This window comes from Colobus angolensis, unplaced genomic scaffold (genome assembly GCF_000951035.1).
Source record: "Colobus angolensis palliatus isolate OR3802 unplaced genomic scaffold, Cang.pa_1.0 Scaffold151, whole genome shotgun sequence".
Classification (NCBI taxonomy): Eukaryota; Metazoa; Chordata; class Mammalia; order Primates; family Cercopithecidae; genus Colobus; species Colobus angolensis.
This window is the reverse complement of record NW_012114611.1, coordinates 2,796,546-2,802,821: the sequence shown is the minus strand read 5'-3', so window position 1 is coordinate 2,802,821 and position 6,276 is coordinate 2,796,546. Positions and strand designations below refer to the sequence as shown.

General features: G+C 41.3%; 1 protein-coding gene across 2 annotated transcripts in view; it reads right to left on the bottom strand.

Annotated features, from left to right (window-relative positions):
• Nucleotides 1-6,276, bottom strand: part of ZNF641 (zinc finger protein 641) — a 20,702-nt gene that overhangs the window by 14,236 nt on the left and 190 nt on the right. For both annotated transcript variants that reach the window (XM_011936244.1, XM_011936245.1), the window contains exon 3: nucleotides 1,051-1,053. The gene's annotated coding sequence lies outside the window, so the exon portion shown is untranslated. The remainder of the gene's footprint in view (nucleotides 1-1,050; nucleotides 1,054-6,276) is intronic.

The following is a 6,276-nucleotide window of genomic DNA, read 5'->3' as shown; positions in this document are numbered from 1 at the left end:
GGAAGTTGCAGTGAGCTGAAATCGTGCCACTGTACTCCAGCTTGGGCAGCAGAGTGAGACTTTGTCTCAAAAAAAAAAAAAGAGGCTAAATGTATACCATTTCTTTATATCAGAATCTTTTCTTTTTAAAAATAACTTATAATTTTAAATTTGTGTAGTTACATAATAGGTGAATGTCTTTATGGGGTACACGAGATATTTTGATGCAGTTACGCGATGCATGATAATCACATAATGGAAATCAGGTATCCATCCCCTCAAGCGTTTATCCTTTGTGTTACAAACAATCCAATTATACTCTTTTAGTTACTTTAAAATGTGCAGTTATTATTGACTATAGTCACCCTGTTGTTCTATTAAATACTAGGTCTTATTGATTCATTCAAACTATTTTTTGTACCCATTAACCATCCTCACTGTCCCCATTCCCCCATTACCCTTCCCAGCCCCTGGTAAGCATCCTTCTACTTTCTATCTCCAGGGGTTCAATTGTTTTGATTTTTAGATCCTCCAAATGAGTGAGAACTTGTGATGTTTGTCTTTCTGTGTCTGGCTTATTTCACTGAACATAATGACTTCCAGTTCCATCCATGTTGTTGCAAATGACTAAATCTCATTCTTTTTTTATGGCTGAATAGTGCTCCATTGTGTGTAAGTACCACTTATTCTTTCTTCATTCATCTGTTGATGGACACTTAAATTGCTTCCAAATCTTGGCTATGGTGAATAGAGCTGCAACAAACATGGGAATGCAGATATCTCTTTGATAAACTGATTTCCTTTCTTTTAGGTATATACCCAGCAGTGGGATTGCTGGATCGTATGGGAGCTCAATATTCAATTTTCTTGAGGAACCTCCAAACTGTTCTCCCTAGTAGTTATACTAATTTACATTCCCACTAGCAGTGTATGAGGGTTCCCTTTTTTCTACATCCTTACCAGTGTTTGTTATTGCCTGTCTTTTGAATATAAGCCTTTTTAACTGGAGTGAGATGATATTTCACTGGAGTTTTGATTTGCATTTCTCTGATAATGAGTAATATTGAGCACCTTCTCATACGTCTGTTTTTCATTTGTATGTATTCTTTTGAGAAATGTCTATTCAAATCTTTTGCCTATTTTTTAACCAGAGTATTAGATTTTTTTCCTATAGAGTTGCTTGAGATCCTTATATATCCTGGTTATTAATCCCTTATCATATGAGTAGTTTGCAAATATTTTCTCCCATTCTGTATGTTGTCTTTTCGATTTGTTGACTGCTTCTTTTGCTGTGCAGAAGCTTTTTAACTTGATGTGACCCCCGTTTGTCCATTTTTGCTTTGGTTGTCAGTACTTGTACAGAACCTTGTCTTAAACATCACAAGGAATAAATGCAAAATGTCTTTATATTATGCTTTTGTGTGCCATCTCTTTAGTTATCAATTAACAAACTCTGCAAGGTGTAGATCTGCATGGGTTCAGGGACATTAAGTGAGCCAACAGGCACAATCAGGAATTGAGCCCTAGTGTGACTTCCCACCAGGTGCACCTTTCACCAGAGTGGTACCTTACCTTTTACAGAAATTATAGGGACAAGTACAAACTCCTATGCAATGTTACAGCAGGGATTAATTAAATATGCATTGAATAGCAGGCAGATGATTCCATCTTTTTCAGACTTTCTGATGGAGGAGTTTCGAGATCAGCTTTGAAGGTGAAATGTAGGAAGGGCATCCCATATAGCATCAGAAGGCAGAAATGGACATGCTGTGGCATGTTGTGGAATGAAGAACACACATATGTGGGGGTGTCAGTCTAGAGTAGAGAAGAAACAGGGAAATTGATAGAATAGTGGATGAAGGTAGTGGATGAATAATTTTTTATTTGCTATATCAGGTGATAGGGAGTCATTATATTTGTTTTTAAAAGGAAGTGATACACCTGATGGTCCTAATTATATCTTTGTAAGGAGACTTGGTGGTCCTGGGCTGCTCTCTTGATGGAATTCTGGTAACTGGAATGAGTTGGGCACACAGGTGGATTCCAATGTGTGGAATACAGAGTTCCTTGGGACATAGCAGCATTCTTCCTGCAGCTATTGGTCACAAGTAGATATAGGGTATGACTGTGACAGTGAGTGGCTGCAGTGGTGAACACAATCATTTAAGGTAAAATAAAGCCAAGGAACTGAGAGACTAGAGTGCTAGCAGGGATGGGGTTCAAAATATTTAACTACCACTACTAGCATGGCATGGACCCGTCAAAATAGATGTAGCCCATAATGCTGGTGCAGGGTCCTGCAGGCACCTTGTTGTGTTAGATGATTACTTTTTGTTTCTGAATTGTGAAGAGATCTGTTGAATCCTGATGAGGGGCTAGAGCATTAAGGCATGACATTGAAGAGGATTGACAGTGGCTATGAAAATATTTCAGTATTTTAGCAAGGAATACAATTATACTTGCACATACTCATATGCAGGAGATGCATTGTCCACATGGGTGTTGAAGTCACTAGGAATAAAGAAGGCATTATGGAGAGAGGGATAGTAAGCCAGTTGATGGAGTCTTAAATGAAAGGTGAGTGACCAGGAGTATTGTAGGTAATAATAACAAGGAGGAGTGTGTGTGGAATAGTTTGATGGCGTGTGCTTCAATGCAGCTGGACATTATTTAGAGAGGAAGGATGAAAATGGTACTTGAAGCAGCAATGAAGAGAAAAGAGAACATTTACTGCACTTGTAACTCTCGGTGATATAAAGCAATGGCTTTCAAATATATGTATATAGCTGGGTGCAGTGGTTCATGCCTGAAATCCTACTTATTTGGAAGGCTGAGGCAGGAGGATAGCTTGGGGCTAGGAGCTTGAGACCAGCCTGAGCAACGTAGCGAGACTCCACCTCTAAAGCAAATTAGCTGGGACTTAATGGTGTGCACCTGCAGTTCTAATTACTTGGGCAGCTGAGGTGAGAGGATCACTTGCGCTCAGGAGTTCAAGGCTAGAATAAGCTACGATTGCACCATTGCATTCCAGCCTGAGCAGCCGAGCAAGACCGCGTGTCTAAAAATAAATAATTTTTAAAACCCACAAATATATGTGCATATATATGTGTGTGTTCAAAATATATATTGTGATATACAGCAAGAAATACATTTATTTTTATTTTATTTTATTGAGACAGAGTTTTGCTCTTGTTGCCCAGGCTGGACTGGAGTGCAGTGGCGTGAACTTGGCTCACTGCAACCTCTGCCTCCCAGGTTCAAGTGATTCTCCTGCCTCAGCCTCCGAAGTAGCTGGGATTACAGGCGCGTACCACCATGCCCAGCTAATTTTCTATTTTTAATAGAGACAGGGTTGACAGTGTTGGTCAGGCTGGTCTCAAACTCCTGACCTCAGATGATCCACCCGCCTCATCCTCCCAAAGTGCTGGGATTACAGGTGTGAGCCACCGTGCCCGGCCAAAAAATACATTTAGATTATGATCTAGCACACCCATCATTTATTTAATTGAAACAAAATTTTCATAAAACAATGTTTAACTACATACAGTATATGCTGAAGTTTTATATTGTTACTTGATTTAAAGTTTTCTGTTAACTATCCACTAAATTGATTTCACAACTCACTAGTGGGTTGTAATCCACCATTTGAAAAGCCTTTGTTATGTAGATTGTAGGATTTAAAAATTGCCACCTCTTTTGAGGGCTGAAAGGGAAGCATACTATTTCCATAAGAGAGAACCAGGTTTCAGTTAGATAAAGGGGGTAAAAGAAACATCCATCATAGAAGTTGAAGGATATAGGGAATTTTATGGATGACTGACCCTGAATTACATAGGTTACAGTGGAAGGAGTAAGGGGTTGTGCTGGGGTTGGAGCCTGATTCATGTTAGGCAATGTAGGTGACTCTAATAGGGTAAGAATTTATATGATGAGGAATGATCTGGAGGGCAAGGCTTCTTGTGTGAGTATGGGAAGCAAAGATCTAGGGCATGATGGGATTAGTAGTCATCTAGTGAGGTGGATAATTAGTTCTAATTATAGACTGCTCTCTCGGTCAGCTAATCAGTGGTGAGGTGAGGTGCAGTGGTTGATTGGGCTGAGTAGAAGTTGTATGGGTCATAGAATGAAGGTGTCACTACAACTGTGCTGAGCTCTGTCGGCCCTCTTTCAATCCTGTTGTGGACAGGTTAATGCTACAGGAGGGGTATATTTCAGAAGTACCAGAGCTCTGAGGGTACCTTACATCATACTTGGCAATGGAGTTGGTAGTGGGAGTGGTATCAAGGCTTAAGAAGTTCTGTGGCCTACCCTTTTAATTGCTACTGTTCTTGATATTGAGGGAGAAGGAATGAGTGGCCTTACCAGAGGATAACAGTTTCTTGTGGACGCTTTATGTAGGAAAATTTTAATTAAAAAAAGCAGCAGTTGTGGTAGAAAGTTAAGAAGTAGGCAGGAGTTGTGGTAGGAAGTTCAGGAGTTTGAGACCAACCTGACCAATGTGGAGAAACTCCATCTCTACTAAAAATACAAAATTAGCCGGGCATGGTGTTGCATGCCTGTAATCCCAGCTACTCGGGAGGCTGAGGCAGGAGAATCGCTTGAACCTTGGAGGCGGAGGTTGCGGTGAGCCAAGATCGTGCCATTGCACGCCAGCCTGGGCAACAAGAGCAAAACTATATCTCACAAAAAAGAAAAGAAAAGAAGTAGCACTAAGTTAAGAACTAAAGACTTTGTTTTTGATCTTAGCTATGTCTCTGGGTGACAGATTAGATCCTTAACCTCGTCTATCAAATAGATATGTCATTCTTCTTTTCCTTAAAAGCTGTTATGATGACCAAATTAAGAAAAAATAGGCCGGGTATGGTAGCTCACACCTATGATCCCAGCATTTTGGGAGGCCAGGGCAGGCAGATCACCTGAGGTCAGGAGTTTGAGACCAGCCTGGCCAACATAACGAAACCCTGTCTCTGCTAAAAATAAAAAAATTATCTGGGCTTGGTGGCAGGTGCCTGTAATCCCAGCTACTTGCAAGCTGAGGCAGGAGAATCACTTGAACCCAGGAGGCGAGATGTTACAGTGAGCTGAGATGGTGCCACTGCACTCTAGCCTGGGTGACAGAGCAAGACTCTGTCTCAAAAAAAAAAAAAAAAAGTGACTCACTTAAGGTCATATGTGACAACCATTGATTTAATACATACTTATTTTCTACATGCGCCAGACACTGTAACTAAATGCGGGAAATTAAAGAAAGGATTCACAGTCTGGGGAACCACACGTCAACAAATATTTGCAATAAAACGTAGTAGATGCTAAAACAGAGGAATGTACAATGCACTTGGAGCAAAGAGAAGTGATATGTATGCGACGGAGGTCAGAGAAGGCCTCCCTCTGACAGAAATCGTGAGGCAGAGAAGAGTTGGGAGGGCTCTGTAGTGAAAAAGGAAAATGCAGTAGACACGCAGTTGGGAAGGGTATAGAGCATATTCTAGGAGCAGCTCATGGGGGCGTGTGGGGAGTAGTAGAGCCAGAATTTTTATCCCAGGTCTGGAACTAAGTCCAGGAGTTCTTTTCACTTATGCTACCACTGGTGATAAATATAAGGTCTGTTAATTGGGGTAGGCTAGCAAAACCAGTATCTCGGACCTTGACTCCATAAAGACTTACGTTCATACAAGTCACAGTGTGGTAACAAGTTGGTTGGGGCCAGAGGGTGGGGTCTGTACTTCTTGCATTCATTGAAGGACCAGGCTTCTTGCATTTGGTGGTTCTACCATGCCCTGAGGCCTTGGTAATGTAGCCAAATCTGTGGCCCTCAGATAAGGGAGGCTAGCTGTGGTTAACTTGTCAGAGATATTAGGGGCCAGTCCTGGAAGTGCTGTGTATCATTTTCACCCCAATGCCTTAGCTGGAATTTATGCGCATGGTTACATGGCCCCACCCAGCAGCGTGGCTGGGAAGTAAAGTATGTGTGCCTCCTAGAAAAGGGAATGAGGGCTGGTGGACACAGCATTGCCTCTGTCACACAGAGTTAAATTGAACATAACCAAGTACCTAAACCTGACTTTATCTGAAAAGAATGTTTAGAAAGAACTGATAGATATTATAATAGCTCAAACTCTCCTCGACTGTTTTGGGAAACAAATCAGTGTGAGATTGTTTCCTTAAAAAAAAAAAACAAAAAACAAAACAAAAAAAAGGCCAGGCCCCAGCACTTTGGGAGGCCGAGATGGGCGGATCACGAGGTCAGGAGATCGAGACCATCCTGGCGAACACGGTGAAACCCCGTCTCTACTAAAA